Genomic DNA, 17,951 nt, shown 5'->3' with positions numbered 1-17,951 from the left:
CATCTTGATGGATGCAACCTAGTTGTTATTTCTTTCCAAATCATCATGTTAGGACCCATGAGCAATCTACACCCTTGGGGTGATTTGATTAATGTTGTGACATCAACAAAATATTTATACTTTATGACTAATTTATGAGATTATGATGTATTTGATGGTCCCATTGAGGTTTGTGCTAGTGGTTACTTGTATTTATATGGTATCATGATGTTGTTCGATGATTACCCTTGAGATATGAATAATGGTTGCATTGTGTGTTACTTTTCATTGATACACCAATATAGTTCTTGTTGTAGTGTTTCCTCATGTGGTTGACCATATTTGTATGATGGTGCCTTATGATGTTATCGATTTATTTAATGTTTGAGGTTCTTGATGTTTCTACATGATAATTTTTTGAGATTCTTTTTCTATTGCACCTCATATGCAGTTGGAAGTTAGAGTTGTTATTTTATTTTTATATGCTTAGAATAATCCAGAACTGAGTTATATTTTGTTGTTGAGCCAATGTAACCTTTGAATGAGTGACGTATCCTTACATTTGTTTTCAAAAGCATAAACTTGTATCCTTACATTTTTTTTTAAAAGTAGCATCTTCTTGATTGTTAAAATACCTACTTGTAATATTTAGAAACTATAACATATTATAACTAATCAAAACACAATGAAATTTATATGATGATGATCTTGAATTTGAGATCTATAAAAGGGTATATTTAGTTTTTGAAGAAAGTTGAGTTTTGAATATAAGAAATGAGATTTGGACAAAATAAGTTCAAAATATCCTAAAGTTGACACAAATATTGTTGGAAATATGGTGTGATAGATGTCTTTATGGTTGTTATTTATGGCAACATACATTCAACATTTTATTTATGCATTTAGAGTTAGAAAATTGTCTAAGTGTTAGTGTATGGATGACTCATTGAGAGTCAGCTCATGTGCAGTTGAGGAAAGCTTCATCACAATATCATGATGATGTATACCAATGTACAGATGTGTATAGATAGTATGTCATGAGTTATGATTAAAATAATAGTGTAGGTATTTAACAATGTAGAACAAAGCATAACAGAGAATTAGATTGTATAGTCTGAGGAATTATTTTGGTTAGGAAATAATTACTAAGTTATGATGAGATGACTATGTGGATATTATTCTATAAGCTATATTATGTCATGTGCGTAAACACATGAAGGCCGACTGAGCAGAGTTTTGTAATTATGAAAAGTATAAGAAAAGATCTTATCTTGCATAGATAAGTGTGTTATCTATGATAGACGAGCAAGTGCTATGTGATGCAAACTATTGTACAGAAAGACTAAAAGATATGCGTGCCTTATGTCATGTGAGATCTGATGTATGATTAGAGCAAGTGTGAGTTACAATGGTAAGAAAGTATTGTATGTATATCTATTCTTGTGAAGAATTGAATTGTATAATTGCATGTTAGGGCAGTGGGCTCTTCTTGCATACATTGTATTTATTCTACCAAATCCTAACATAGTTGAAGAAAATTCTAATAAGGTTGAGGTTTCTAACAAGGCCTAGTCTCCTAACACTCAAGACACTATATGTATTTCATAGAATCCTAACAAGGTCAATATCCTTAACATGATCCTATTGTTTAATGAATCATCTAGTGGGTATCATCCCCATTGGGGTTTTCCCTTGGCCAAGGTTTCCCTAGTTAAAAAATAATCGTGTCATGAGTTGTCTATGTGCATGGTTATATTTACTATTCAACATTGTTGGTTTACTTTCATATGAAAATTATAAAGTAGTTAAAAATATTCAGTTGTGGGCAAAAGTTTGTAGAATATTGATTGACCCCCTCTTAGTATTATCTATTTCTAACAATTGGTATCAAAGTAAAGTTGCTTTGAAGAGGCCTAACAACTTAAGTAAGATCCTAGTGAATATGGAAAAATTAAAGGAAAATCTTGAAGAAGCTCTTAAGAAGATTGAACTTCTTACTGAAGAAAGAGATAACCTAAAAGATAGATATGAAGGTGTGAAAGTCTACATTGGCAAGTTAAAAGACAAGATTGATGATTTAGAATTTGGAAAGGAATCATTTACATAGACTAGTGATAATAATGAAGTAGTAGATCTTTAGAAGGAAAATGAGATCTTGAAACATTAACTGAAAATTGTTGAACTTAACTTGAGTCTCAAGAAAAATAGCAGCAAGAATGAAGCAAAATTGAAAAATGACAATGCAAATCTTAGATCCCAGTTAAGTCAAGTTACATCTCAACTAGATACTATCAAGATTGAACATGATGAGTTAGAAAAGCACAACATTATTGTGTAAGGATAACTGACACAAGCTAAGAAACAATTAGAGAAACTTTATTTCAGTAGTGAAAAGATAGATCAAAAAATATTTCACCAGAGACCTTATGACAAGATAGGACTTGAATATCTGATTAGAGAGAAATCAACAATGAAATTTGAAATCAAAAGAGAACTAGATCCAGTTATTGAATCCCCTAAAGAGTCTAATATGAGTAAGGTAGAATCAAACACATCTACTAAAGTATCAAAGGAAGTTGAGTTAATTGATTTGTCAGCTAAACCTGATGAACTTAAGAAAACATAGAAAGTTGATAAACTTAAGCAAGATGAACCACCCAAGGAAGTAAGAAACGAGTTCAGAGGTAGATGCTTCATATGTAATGAGGTTGGACACATGAAAAGAGATTGCATAGATAAATCTTTTAAACCCATTACTAATTTCTATTGTTATAATTGTCATGGTTATGGACTTAAGGTAGTAGAATGTATGAAACCTAATTTTGATGGTAATAATGAAAATATTAGAATGTCTAGGAATACTAACCCTATAGGTAATGAAAGAGGAAGATCAGATAATAGATCCAATGATGGAGAGACATCTAATAGAGAGAAGAACCAGTTCATGTGTTACAAGTGTAACAAACCTGGACACATTGCAAGGAATTGTAGAGCACCTAAGAATCAAAATGGAACTAATAAGAGAAGAAATGCACCTATATGTTAGTTATGTAATAACTTCAAACACACAACAAGATATTATAGAATGGATAGAAGGAACTTTAACATGAATTTGAATAACAAAAGGAACAATATTAGAAATGACAAAAGGAATGATAATAGGGAAGCAATTAAGGAACATGTTGATGAATTCAAAGAAGCAATTGTGATAGTTAAAGATCCAGAAAGATCTTATACAATTTTGGAGGAAATTTTTTTCTATGCACCTGATAAGACATTGAAGTCACAGATTGTTTGTGACTCATCCTACTTGAATTAGGAAGTTTTAGTTGAGGTAGTGCATCAGTTGGCTAGAACTAATGTTAGAAAGAGAGTGTGAAGTTGCATAGTTAACATGAGGTTAAGGACATAGAGAAAAGGCTATGGTCAAGTGTGTAAGTCTTGATATGATTGTAGTAAGCAAGAATTGAGAAATCAAGATTATTGGTAATCAAAGACAATATTTGAATATGTGGTAGATACACATTTAATGTGTAGTGTGATTTGAAATGATTTAAGGATCAAAATCAAGATTGCATGTACCATTTGTTCATGCAAAGTGTCTTGAAGAGCGATTTCACAATGAATTGAAGCATGAAGTGAAGATGGTAAAGCAGAAAGTTGCAAAAGCCCTAAATCACATTTTAAAGGTATTTTGCAAAGTTTGAATCTAGTTATTCAGTATTTGTAGTTACAGTTCAAAGACTAGTCAAATTGTGTATGATGTAAATGATAGACTGTGATATGAGTTTAAGAAACATCCATTTGTTTTTCTGTTGGATGATCCATTGGGCACATTTTTGCAAGTTCTAGAAAATGTATTACATGTTGAGGATATAAGAAGTTACATTCACCATAAAATAGAGAGTACAGGCAACAAAAAAATTCATTGAGACCTAGGAACCATGTGCAACAATGACTTATCCTTGAAGTCTATGTATGTGCACCTAAAAGATTTGAATTTGTAAGGTATATGTTTCATATAGAGTTTGAAAATCACAATTGGACCCAAATCATTTTTAGTAGGGTACATGATGATATGTTTTGGTTAGGTGAAAAGTAGATTTTTATTGACAATGACCTAATTCACAAGGTCACATGATTGAGTAATGAAGGATGTAATCCTGTTAATGAGAAGAATGTTAGAAAGATGGTTGAGGAAAACCTGAACACAAGGTTTGACAGAAGACACATGAAAGTTGACTTCATTCAAGACAAAGGAGTAAAATTACTAAGCAATATATTAGGGTACAAGTTAAACCATGGATAGATGATTATCTCAGTACCAGTTGGATTTCTACATGCAGCTTATGGAATGGCTATGAAAGGTAGAAAAGTTAATTTGTGTGAGATTTTCAAATTGTAACTATTGGATAACATTGCAAAGATTAAGACAACTAAGAACATAGTTTTTAGATTTGAGTCCTTGTTGACTCATATATTCTTCTATGCTACAAGAAAGTTTCTTGGATTGATAAGTTGGGATAGCGGCGAGTGCGCAATGAATATGGTGACTTAATGCTACAAATCTAAGCCAAAAAATGATGAGATTATGACATTGATAGAATGATGAGGAGTTTATAGTAAAAAATGAAACTGAGGTATAGAATACCTCGTTCAATGGTAGAAAAGTACAAAGAAGAAATATGTTTCATGGTGGAAATAGATAACACCTCACGAAAGGAATGATACCAAGAGTCAAACTTATAGAGCCTATGGGATATGCGATGAGCACTGAACTCATAGAAAGGTATGCATAGATCATACTTCAGTCAAAAAAGGACATAAAATACCCTAGATGGGGTACTTATGAAGAAAAGATAAGAATAGTTCATTCATAACTCAAGAGCAAGGAAAGAAAGAAAAAGGTAGAGAAAGTGATAGATTCCATCCTTAAGGAATCTAGCATGACTAGGAAAGAGTTTGATGAGATTAAAGGTATTGTGTTGGAGATGAAAGCTAGTGGACATGATGAAGTGTTTGCAGCAGCTCCCATTGCTATTACAAGACCTTTAGAAGGTGTGACAATAGAAAAACCTTGTATGCAGGCCCCTATTGCACCCTATGTAGCAGTTGCACAAGTGCAACCAGTTAGAACAAGGGATGGACAACCTAGGAAGTAGAGAAAGGTGGAAGCACCTATTGTGTAGAGAAAGTCTGAGAGATTGGTAAGGGTAAAGCAAGAACCTGCACCATAAGCAAAGAAAAGGGTCAAGCACACCACCAATGGGCCGAGGAAAAGAAGAAAGACAATGCAAGTAAGTAGTTCTGAGAGTTTTGAAGATGAAGTTGGAGATAAACCTATTGAACAAGATGTACAGGAAGCCAGAACAATAGCTGGAAAAAGAGCTTGGAAACTCAAGGTAGAGAATTTGAACATGTTGATAATTAATGATGATAATTTTGTACAGTTAAATAAGTATTACATTATGTATAGAAATATGAATAGAAGGTAGTTAGAGAATGCTATTATAAGAAGTATGATTTTGAGGAACAAGAAGTTTGAGAATATACATAATAAGATACCTGAAGATCTATACAATAGGTTAATTAAAAGGAAGAAGAGAGTGTTAGAAGAGGATCTAAGTATGAAGATCACATCAATAAATAAATTGTGTGATGTTGACTCTAAGGAGGACTCATACATAATTTTGAAGGGTATTTAACCCTTGCCAAGGAACAAAAGAAGAGAAATTCTTCTAATGTGAGGAAACTATGAGGATGTAAGGAAAGAAATAGAGGAGGTAATTGTAAAGTATATGACTAAAATTCCTAAGGTGAGTGTGCAGTCAAAGCCTAACAACCCAGTATATGTGCAAGTTTGTACACCTTCTAGAGAAGAGGAAGAAGTTGAGGAGACACAATACGAACTTTCACCACATCACATTATTATGGGTACTGAATCCATGCAAGTGGGTAGTATGCACATAACTATAGATTTAAAGAAAAATCCTTTTACAACATTTGGCCAATCCATTGTTGGCAATATTACTGCATACACTAGCTCTGATGATGAGGAAGAAGAAAAGAAGAAAGATGAAGAAGAAAAGAAAAGGAAAGTAGAAGAGGGAAAGAAAAAGGGAGAAGAAGAAAGGAGGAAGAGAGAAGAGGAAGAAAAAAGAAAGAAAAAAGAAGATGCAAGAAAAGAAGCTAAAAATAAGAAGAAAATTGAGGAAGAGAAGAAAAAGACAATTGTACATATGCCTATGGTAACTTCAATAGTAACAATAGCTAGAGCATTAGCAACAATATCAATTCCATTAGATGATGAAGATAAAAAAGGACTAATGAGTACTTTAAGAAAGCTATTTGATAAGAACAAATCTATGAAGTCTTTGGAGAAGAATTTAGTTGAAGTCTTGGATCAAATGCAATAGAAAGTTACCACAACTACAGTCAATACAGACTTGCAGGTAAAGGCCAAAGAGTTGGTGAATACTTTTGATGGGGAATTCACAATGTTAGCTAAAGTAGCATCAGTGCAAGCACATACGAAGTATGATGCATCACTGTTTCATACAATATGCACAAATGTCAGAAATGATTTAATAACCTTAGATGTTTTCATAAAAGATTTGAGAAGCATAGATGAAGGTAATATATTGTATGGACAATGTGCAATGTCATATAGTTACCTATCAGATTTTGATAATAATATCAAAGGACACATGAGTGAGCTTCATGTACTCACTACCAAATTGCAGCAACTAGAGGCCATAATTGAAGATTTTGAAACTAAGATAGAAAAGATCCACAATGCTATTAGAAGAATTGAGCTTGACAAGGAAAAGGTACTAAGGACATTCTTTTTTCTTAGAGAATACTTATCATCCAAAGTTGTCATTTTTTAGAGGTAGTTGGAGGAGTGTCTTGTAGCTAAGACATCCTATGACAAGTTTACCTATACTAACTTAAGCACAATTGAAGTGGCATCTTATGTACTTTTCACACTCATTAGTATATATGATACAATCAAAGTAAATTGGAAGGACTTTGACAAGTTGAATCATGATTTTGTAGATTGCATTTCTAGAATGTCCACCTGATCAACAGAAGGTAACAAAGTTTTGTGTATACAATTTTTGACACCATTGCCATTAATGTTAGAGGAGGAGTATTATGTAGAAGGAAAATTGTATAGTTGTATGTATGTAAGGGGAAGTACACTTATGTACTTATGTATCAATGTAAAGGAGTGATAAGGAATGTAATGATCCATCAAAACATGAATAAAATTGTTATGTTTTGAATTGTGTATAGTTACTTTTATTTGTTTTTGACTATGTATGAATAAATATTGTCAGATAGATGTCTTGATGGTTGTCATTTATGGAAACATACATTCAACATTTCATTTATGCATTTAGAGTTAGAAAATTGTCTATGTTAGATAGTTTACAACAACATAAAGAACAAATGTTTAGTGTATGGATGACTTCTTGAGAGTCAGATCATGTGCATTTGAGGAAGGATTCATCATAGTATCATGATGATGTGTGGTGCCAGTGTGCATATGTGTATGGACAATACGTTGTGAGTTATGATTAAAATAACAATGCGTGTATTTAACAATGTAGAATAGAGCATAGCAGAGAATTGGATTGTACGCTCTTAGGAATTATTTTGGTTACAAAATAATTACTAAGTTATGATGAGTTGAATATGTGGAAATTATTCCATAAGCTATATTATATCAAGCATGTAAACACAGTAAGGCCAATTGAGAAGAGTTTTATAATTATGCAAAGTATAAGTAAAGATCTTATCTTACACAGATAAGTGTGATATCTATGATAGACGAGAAAGTGTTATGTGATGCAAACTATTGTACAAAAAGCTTGAAAGATATGGGAACCTTATGTGATGTGATATCTAATGTATGATCAAAGCAAGTGTGAGTTACAATAGTAAGCAAGTATTGTATGTATATCTATTCTTGTGAAGAACTGAATTGTATAATTTCATGTTAGGGCAATGGGCTCTTCTTGCATACATTGTATTTATTCTACCAACTCCTAATAGGGTTGAAGCAACTCCTAACAGAGTTGAGGCTTCTAACAAGGCCTAGTCTCCTAACAGGGACTTGAGACACTATATGTATTTCATAGACTCCTAACAAGGTCAATATCCTTAACAAGATCCTATTGTTTAGTGAATCATCTAGTGGGTATTATCCCCACCAGGGTTTTCCTTAGGCTAGGGTTTCCCTAGTTAACAAATAATGGTGTCATGATTTATCTATGTGCATGGTTATATTTACTATTTAACATTGTTGTTTTACTTTCATATGCAAATTATAAAGTAATTAACAATATTTAGTTGTGGGCAAAAGTTTGTAGAATACTGATTCACCCCCCTCTCAGTATTATCTATTTCTAAAAAATATGTACTTCTACCCTATTAACCCTATGGTAGTTGGTAAATTTTGATTCATAATGTATTATTTAATTAGGCCAATGAGTGTGCATGTGTATTTAGAGTTTTGTAGTTGTCATATGCAATATTAGTTAAATGTTGATTTAATTATTTTGGAGAATTTTAATTATTTGATTAAATTTAATTTATTTGGTGATAAAATTTTTCGTAGTTGAATTTCAAATATATGGAATTGATTTATTTAATTAAGGAGAAGGGAAAATAGATTATTAACTTGATTAATAGTCTATTTTATAAGTCACTTGGTAAAGCACTTATATTATGCATAAAAGTGAGTTTATTCTCACTTCTCACTTTGTCATTTCATGGTTTTGGAGAAATTTCTCCAAATCCTTCTTGGGCAATTTTATTGTTTTTCTCAATGTCAGATCTTGGATCGATGGATATTTGCAAGACTGGTCTTGTTGGATTTGTATTGGGATTGCTCTACTTTGCTGAAGGTTTCAACTAATTTGACATAATGTTCTTTTTATTTATTTCCATTCTTTGTTTTTACCATACATGAGAGTAGGGCCTTTTGGTTTAATTAGTTTTACTCCATTTAATTGACTCCTCCTATTGCCAAATTTTAGAGAGTGGAGAAGTAGAGTTCCCCTCCACTTTTATGTGATTCCATCACCCGGTTGGATGTGGGTGGGCATTTCTCTATCACAGGTTTTACAAATGTAAGTTTTGACACTGTTATGCTGCTAGAATTTTCCTAAGATCTTCTATCTTTAATTTAATTTGATATTTGGTGTTTTTATCCCAAATGTGAAATGGGTTTTCATTTTCAATTAATTTGAGTTGTTTGAATTCTAAGTGTTTTTTTTACTTTGCCTTGTTTTGTGTGTCATCCAATTTTTGTATGTCATCTTATTTGGCTTAATTAGAGTTTTGTTGTAGTAGCCTCTACTACAAAAATTAGGACCATGGAGGCATAATGATTAGACATCTTGATATTTTATTTCCTAATTTTAAGTCCTACTTGTTAGACTAACTAATAATTATGTTGATAATGTCAATGGAAGGTCAGGTAACCAAGCTATGAAAGGTATGTAAGAGAATTTGAATAGTTGTTATTTTGGTATTGACATCAAGCTTATCAAACTGAAGGACATCAATAAGTCAATAAGTTGTATAATAATTTATATAAATTACAAAATTATTTGAGGATGTGGTGTTGAGAAAGAAATGATTAAGTAAAGATAGAAGATGAAATGAAGAAGTGATGTTAAGTGTTGATCTTAATTGGGAAATTTATGAATCATTCTTTGACAATGTAATATTGGTTTGATTATTTTATATGATTTGATGAAGTGTTAAGATGATGCACAAGGTTGTTACATTGGTTGATAAGAAAGGAAGAAAGTTATGAAGTGAATGTTAGAATATTTAGAATAATTGCAGGGGGGGTAGGTTGCGCAATCAATTATCCTTAGGTCTAGAGATGTACCAGTTCAAATTTTACTAACTTCAAACAACTTAATCAAACTCATAAAACCACTCAATACATATAGTAACTCATAAATAGCTTAACATACTCATTCATCACTTAACTCTCTATTCAGTATATGCCAACTAACAATAAATAAACAATAGTAATAGTATGCATCACACATATAACATTCAAACATATATGACACCAATATTTAACATGTACACCCAATTTGGGAAAAACCACCAAGTAACATGCTACCACTTTTCACTCTTTTGAAGCAAGCTTAGTTATGAGCCAACCCTGCTAAAGGTTACAAAACACACTATTAGGTGTGATGTTGTTAAAGGATTTAATCACCCTATTAGGATTGGACTGGTTAGAGGACTTTGGATAATTCCATTAGAATGCCACCTTGATTAAAGGATTTACAAAATAAATCTTAGGTCAACCTTGATTAAAGGATTTTTACTACCAGAATGGTTAGAAAGTAACAACTAGGTTTGATCTATCAAGATACAACTCACTTTGCAAATGCAAATCTCCATTCAGCTCATTTTCTGCTTCATTTTTTGGACTTTATTATCATCTCCTTCACTAATCTTCTTGATGATCCTTCAAGAAATAACACTTCACCAATATTCCCACTTTTCCTCTTCTACTCCGTTCTTCATACATTCTTCTCAAAATTACCAATCAACAATGAACCAACCTAAGAAAACATCTCTTATGCCTCCTTAAATAGGAAGCTATGATGTTTTGTGATGCAGGAGCATCTTGGGTGTAAGAGCAATCTTGCATCACCCAAAAAATATTTTCTTTTTAGTCTTTTCTATTTTAATAAGGACTAGTAGATAGGGTGGTTACTATTTATGAGAACTTTCTATTTTTAGTAAGTCTCTCATTCGAGCTCAAAATGTTCTCATTTTCTACATGAAGGTTCATTTTAGACTTAGAAGCCTACCATAAAAATCTCATTGTTCCAACTTAAGTATCAAAGAAGTTATCATGGATTTTCAGTGGAAATATTTGCAAAAAATCTTTAGCCTCATTGTTGGAGGTCTTAGAGTGCCCGAATGAGGGCCCAAAACTTGACAAAAAGGGTGCTTGCGTGATTTCAAGGCTGAAGATTAGGCTTTGGCATTTCTGAAAATTGGTTATAGTAGCCTATCAGAGCAATGATTAGTGAGTTATGGCCTTTGGAAGTTGGGCTACCCAAAATATCTAAAATAATTGTCAAAGATGTATTTGGCTGACTATATATGTATTGTTAGGGTTTGTCAACCCTAGGTATAAAGTTTCAATGTCTAGAACCTTCCCGGATGACATAAAATTGCCTATTTAAGAAGGGCCCAAACATTGTCTAGGACAACTCTGGGTGATAGTTTGCAACTTGTCTTGTAGATTATTGTAATGAAGGTGCCGATGTGGGTCAGCATATTATATTGGTGAACTCTATAATTCCACATTTGCAATGCAAATAAGAAGTCCATATTTTTTTCTCACATTTGTTGTTGTTTCTTTGTTTCTAATATGAGTTTATGGTTTTGAGGGGAGCACCCTTCATCAGGTGGTATCAGAGCTAGAGTTCTTCAGTGTGTGGACAGATTTCCAATTGTGATGTAGTTCACACTTGGATCATGGTTTGGGCTCAGTAGACAGGTCACTAATTGTGAGGCAATTTGCACTAGGGTTTCAGCACAAGGGTGAAAATGCCTCCATGAAGAGAGCATGGTGGAAGAGCTATAGGTGTTACACCTAAGGGTTTTTGAACCCTCCAAAGGCAAATGCAAGCATTGGAAGAACAAATGTGTAGAGTAATAAATGTTCCCATAAGAGATGAAAGTGAGGATGATGACAAAGTAGAAGAAAATTTCACATCAGAGGTAGTTCTAAACCTAGAGGAAGAAAGGCTTTTTAGGGCCATCTCCAAGATTGGAAAAAGACCAAAGTTTAAGGTTCCCACATTTTAAGGATATTTTAACCTAGAGGAGCTGATCGATTGGGTCAATAAAATAGAGGAGTACTTTGAGTATGAAGATATTAAGGATCTTGATAGGGTCAAGTTTGTGAAGGAAAAACTAAAGGGACATGTGAAGATCTGGTGGCAAGAGGTTTGGTTGGAGCAAAATAGAAAGGAAAAGGAAAAAATCACCAGATGGCAGTGGATGGTAGCTAAACTGAAGCAACAATTCATTCCCATTGATTATGAGCTTGATCTATTGAAGAAAATGCAAAGGTTGAAGAAAGAAAAAAAATGTGTTCAAGAGTTTATTGAGTTCTCATTAGAACTGGCCATGCAAAAGCTAATAAGGAGAAAGTCACATTTTATCTTTATGGGTTAAGGCCAAGCATTTAGGATGAGATGAGTTTAGTTTAAATGAAAAATATTGAGGAGGCATACCAATATGCCCTAAAAGTTGAGGAGAAACTAAGGAAGAAGTTTGACAACAATAATAGCGAAAGAGTTCACAGTAGAAGGTCTGACAGATGATCTTATGGAGGTCATAATGATGATCAAAAGAACAAGGATGAGGCTAGATGTAGCAATCAAAACCAAAGGGGAAATAGTTCTAATCATTTTCATGATTAGAATAATAGAGACTAGAGAGGAAGAGGTAGAGGAAAAGGATTTGGAAGAGGAGGCTTCCATGGGAAATGTTTTCACTATAGAGAAGAAGGGCATAGAGCATTTGAATGTACTCAACACCAAGGAAGATAGATCAAAGCAAAAATTACTAGGCCAGAGTTGCACATGTTGATGAAGATGCTAGATCCTCACATTCTAAAGATGTTGAAAGAGGAGAAGTCCTAGTTAACAGAAGAGTCCTTCTAAGTGGTGAGAATGAACTTGATCAAAGAAGGAGCTTGTTTCACACAAGGTGAAAATGTGAAGATAAGTGTTGTGATGTGATTATTGATGGTGGTAAAAATAACAATATGGTGTCAAAAATGATGGTCACCAAGTTGAAGTTGAAGAGGCAAAAACACCCACATCCATACCGTATTACTTGGGTGCAAGATGACCACAAGGTTATCGTCAATGAACAGTGCTTATTGAAGTTCAAGATTAGAAGCTACCAAGATGAGGTACTTTGTGATATCATAGATATGGACATATGTCATATGTTGTAGGGTAGGCCATGGTAGTTTGACAGGCATGTCATACATGATGGGTGAGAAAATACCTACACTCTTAAGGATGGAGTGAAACACAAGTTGAAGCCATTGAAGGGTAAAGAAGAAAAGTTATGTAGTGCTACTAGAATATGTTTTGTTGATGGAAACGAGTTTCTCAAAGGTATGAAGCATAACCATGTGTGTTTTGCTATAATTCCAAAAGATAGTAAAGAAGAAATAGAGGAGGTACCTGCAAAAGTTACAGATATGTTGAGAGAGTTTTCTAATATTGTATCAAATAATGTACTTGATGGATTGTCCCTAGTTAGGAAGATTAGTCACCAAATGGATTTGGTTCTAGGAGCCAATTTTCCAAACAAGGTAGCACATAGAATGACACCAACAAAAAGTGAAGAGTTCAAAAGACAAGTTCATGAGTTGTTGTAGAAGGGGTTGATTCAAGAGAGTTTGAGTCTATGTTTCATACCAGCCATATTAGCACCAAAGAAGAATGGAAAATGGAGGATGTGGATAGATTCTTGTGCTATCAACAAGATCACAAATAAGTACAAATTTCCATTGCCAAGGATGGATGGTATTATGGATTGTTTGAGTGGGACTAAGTATTTCACAAAGATAGATATGAAGAGTGGGTACTATCAAATCCGTATCAGAGAAATGATGAGTGGGAGACTATTTTCAAGACAAGGGAAGGATTGTAGAAGTGGTTAGTCATGCCTTTTGGGTTAACAAATGCACCGAACACTTTCATGCAGCTCATGAATGAGGTATTGAAGGAGTTTCTGGGTAAGTTTGTCTTTGTTTAACTAGATGATATATTGATTTTTAGTAAGACATTGGAGGAGCATTTGATTCATATTCACAAGGTGTTTGATAAGTTGAGGGAATAAAAGTTGTTGATAAAACTAAAGAAGTGTAGTTTTTAAAGAAGGAGTTGGTCTCCATAGAAGGTCTAAAAATGGGCTCAGAAAAGGTGAAGGCTATCCTTGAATGGCCTACTCCAAGGAGTGTGACTAGGGTAAGATCTTTTCATGGGTTGGCTAGTTTTTATAGAAAGTTCATAAGAGGTTGTAGTAGTATTTGTGGACCCTTGATTGAAACTATGAGAGGGGATAGGAAAGAATTTAAGTGGACTATAGGAGCAGATAAGAGTTTTAATCTGTTCAAACAAAAAGTTACTGAGCAGCCTATTTTAGCACTTCCTAATTTTAACAAGGTGTTTTAAGTAGACTATGATGCTAGTGGTATTGCAATAGGAGTTGTTATGAGCCAAGAAGGTAGACCTATTACTTATTTCAGTGAGAAATTGAATGATGCAAAAAGAAAATATTCTATTTATGGTCAAGAATTTTATGCTATAGTTCAAGCATTGAAGAAGTGGAGACACTATCTTCTTCCTAAGGCGTTTGTTTTGTATACTGATCATCAAGATTTGCAATATTTGAAGAGTCAAGGAAAATTGAACCAAAGGCATTTGAAGTGGGTTGAGTTTTTGCAGAGTTATACATTTGTTTTGAAACATAGTAGTGGGAAGTCTAGTAGAGTTGCAGATGCTCTTAGTAGATGACAACTTTTGCTGACAGAAATGCAGATAGAGGTGGTTGGGTTCAAGGAACTTAGTATGTTGTATCCAGATGATCCTAATTTTGGTGAAGTACAAAAGGCTTGTATAGAACCTGTTACACTTGACAGGACAAAGTGGTTGGATTTCATGATCTGGGATCGTATGTTGTTCAAAGGCAACCAGTTTTGCATTCCCAGAAGTTCAATGAGAAAGAATCTCATCAAGGAGAAGCATAGTGGAGGATTGACTAGACATTTTGATAGAGATAAAACCATTGCTTTGGTTGCTCAGAATTATTACTGGCCATATTTGTAGCAAGATGTGAAGAAGTTTGTATAGAGTTGCAGAGTATGTCAGATGGCAAAGGGAGTAAAGAAAAATACAAGGTTGTATCAGCCATTACCTATACCAGAGAAGCTATGGGAGGATATTAGCATGGATTTTGTTATTGGATTACCGAGGACACAATGCAGGCATGATTCTATTTTTGTGGTGGTTGACAAGTTTTAAAAGATGGCACATTTTATTCCTTGCAAGAAGACTAGTGATGTTGTTCATGTAGTAGAGTTGTTTTTCTGAGAAGTGGTGAGACTACATGGTCTGCCAAATAGTATAGTTTCAGATTGAGATACCAAATATTTTGGGTATTTTTGGCATACATTTTGGAAGAAGTTGAAGATAGATTTGAAGTTCAGTTCATCACATCATCCACAAACTGATGGATAGACAAAAGTTGTGAAACATAATTTGAGAAACTTGCTAAGATGTTTGGTTGGAGATAAACCAAAAGGATGGGATATGATTTTACTATAGGTAGAATTGGCATATAACAATTCTATCAATAGGAATATGGGTAAATGACCATTCTAGATTGTATATGGAGTAGTCCTAGAAATACTTCTGAATTGAGGCAGTTGGATAAAGAGAGATAAGTAGTGTTGAAGCAGAAGAATTTGTTAAACATTTTAAGAACATCCATGGGGAGGTGAGGAAACACATCATAAAGATGAATACATAGTATAAAGATAAGGAAGATGTGAAAATGAGGTATAAGGAATTTTAGATTAGAGATGAAGTCATGGTTCATTTGAGAAAAGAGCATTCTCTAGTGGGGAAATATAATAAGTTGAAGATGAAGAAGTTTGGACCATGCAAGATAGTGAAAAGGCATGATTCTAGAAATGCTTATTAATTGGAGTTGCCCGCTAAATTGAATATTTCACCAGTATTTAGAATTTTAGATTTGATAGAGTATTATGAAGGAGGTCATGAAGATGAAGTTGCAGAAGCACAATGGAGTATTCCAACAACTAGTTTGGCTACAAAGGAGATTGAGGAGATATTGGATAGTCGTGTTGGAAAAAGTACAAGGAACAAAACTTATGAAGAATATTTGGTAAAATGGAAAGGGAGGACAATAGAGGATTCATCATGGCTAGCAAGGGAGGAGGTTAATCATCTTTATTTTCCTCTGAACACCTAAGATGTGATGAAGTCACTTCTCAAATTACCTTGGGTGTCTGATGTAGGAGCATCCTGGGTGTAAGAGAAATCTTGCATCACCCAAATTTTTTTTTTTTTTTTTAGTCTTTTCTATTGTAATAAGGACTAGTAGATAGGGTGGTTACTATTTATGGGAAATTTCTATTTTTAGTAAGTCTCTCATTCAAGTTTGAAATGTTCTCATTTTCTACATGAAGGTTTACTTTAGACTTATAAGCCTACCATAAAAATCTCATTGCTCTAGCTTAAGTATCAGAGAAGTTATTGTGGATTTTCAGTGGAAATATTTGTAGAAAAATCTTTAGGCTCACCATTGGAGGCCTTAGAGTGCCTGGATGAGGTCCAAAAACTCGACGAAAGGGAACTTGCGTAGTTCCAAGCCTGAAGATCATGAGCTAGCATTTACAAAAAGTGGTTATAATAGCCAATCAAAGCAACGGTTTGTGAGTTATGGCCTTCAAAAGTTGGGCTACCCAAATATCTAAAATAATTGTCAAAGATGTATTTTCCCAACTTTATGTGTATTGTTAGGGTCTGTCGGCCCTAGGTGTTAAGTTTCAATGTCTAGAACCTTCCCAAACAACATAAAATTGCCTATTTAAGAAAGGCATGGACATTGCCTAGGATGCCTTTAGGTGATAGTTCACAACTTGGCTTATAGATTATTGTAATTAAGGTGCCCATGTGGGTTAGCATATTGTACTATGAATTCTATAATTCCACATCTACGGTGCAAATAAGAAGTCCATATTTTGTTCTTGCATTTTTTGTTGTTTCTTTGTTTCTGTTATGAGTTTATGGTTTTAGGGGAGCACCCTTCATCATTTTGCCACTTAAACAACACCATAAATCTTAGGGTTTGATTAGATTAAATAAATCTATCCACCATTTTTTCCTTCTACTCCTTCTTGATACTTCTAGAAAATTCTTCTTAAATCATTTCCTTTGATCACATAACAAACTCAATTCATGCATTAAATATGCCAGCTCATCAATCCTTATCATACATATATTTTGAATAATTCAAAAATTCAACTATGTTAGTCTCAAACTCGATTCTTTCACAAACTATAATTTGGCTAACACTCGATCATCATTGTGCATCTCAATCACAATTGTTCTGTCTTGCTCAGACTTTACTAGCTCTCTTAGTCTTCACTATGCTCAGTCACTACTACATTTTCTTCTTCATCTTTCTCGGCTATAACTAACACTCAGATAATATTTTTTACTCGACTAACTCTTAAGTTCCTTAGTCTTTTGTTTCATTAGCCTTCATTGACCTAGAGAAATTGGCACTCAGTCAAGCTTAGTGTTTTACTCAACTTCTTGTCTTCTCTTCTACACATCAACTCAACTATCTTTTTCACTTCGTATAATAATAAAACAACACATTATCTTATCAAAGACTAACTAATGAAGTGCTCATTTTGATTCCAACATACTTGATTCTCTTTACTCAAAAATTTCACTAATTCATCTAGTTATTTCTCTTTTCAAATCCTCTTCATTAATCAATTGATATGATACTTTACACTATGAGTAAGTGTCTCCCTAGTAGGTTTGACATCAATGAAAACTTACAAATTATTCCAATTGTAGTTTCCAATAATCACCCACTTTGGCATTGATGAAAATACCTCTAGTTACCATGAAAATGAAAAATACTTCACTTGATTTAACATTAACAAACCCCTCTATGATTTGATACACATCTTCATTAATATCCTTAGTTTCATTATAATTCTCATCTTTCACTCATTTACACTTCTCCCTCTATGATACCAATTGTATAATCTTCAATTCTGACACCAATACAATACCAACTGTATTGGCTCTCTTTATCATCTCTTCTTGTGATTTAGCTTCTCC

Source organism: Cupressus sempervirens, chromosome 11, assembly GCF_028749045.1.
Source record: "Cupressus sempervirens isolate cs-2001-9-10 chromosome 11, ASM2874904v1, whole genome shotgun sequence".
Lineage (NCBI taxonomy): Eukaryota > Viridiplantae > Streptophyta > Pinopsida > Cupressales > Cupressaceae > Cupressus > Cupressus sempervirens.
Note: the sequence above shows the minus strand (reverse complement) of the source record.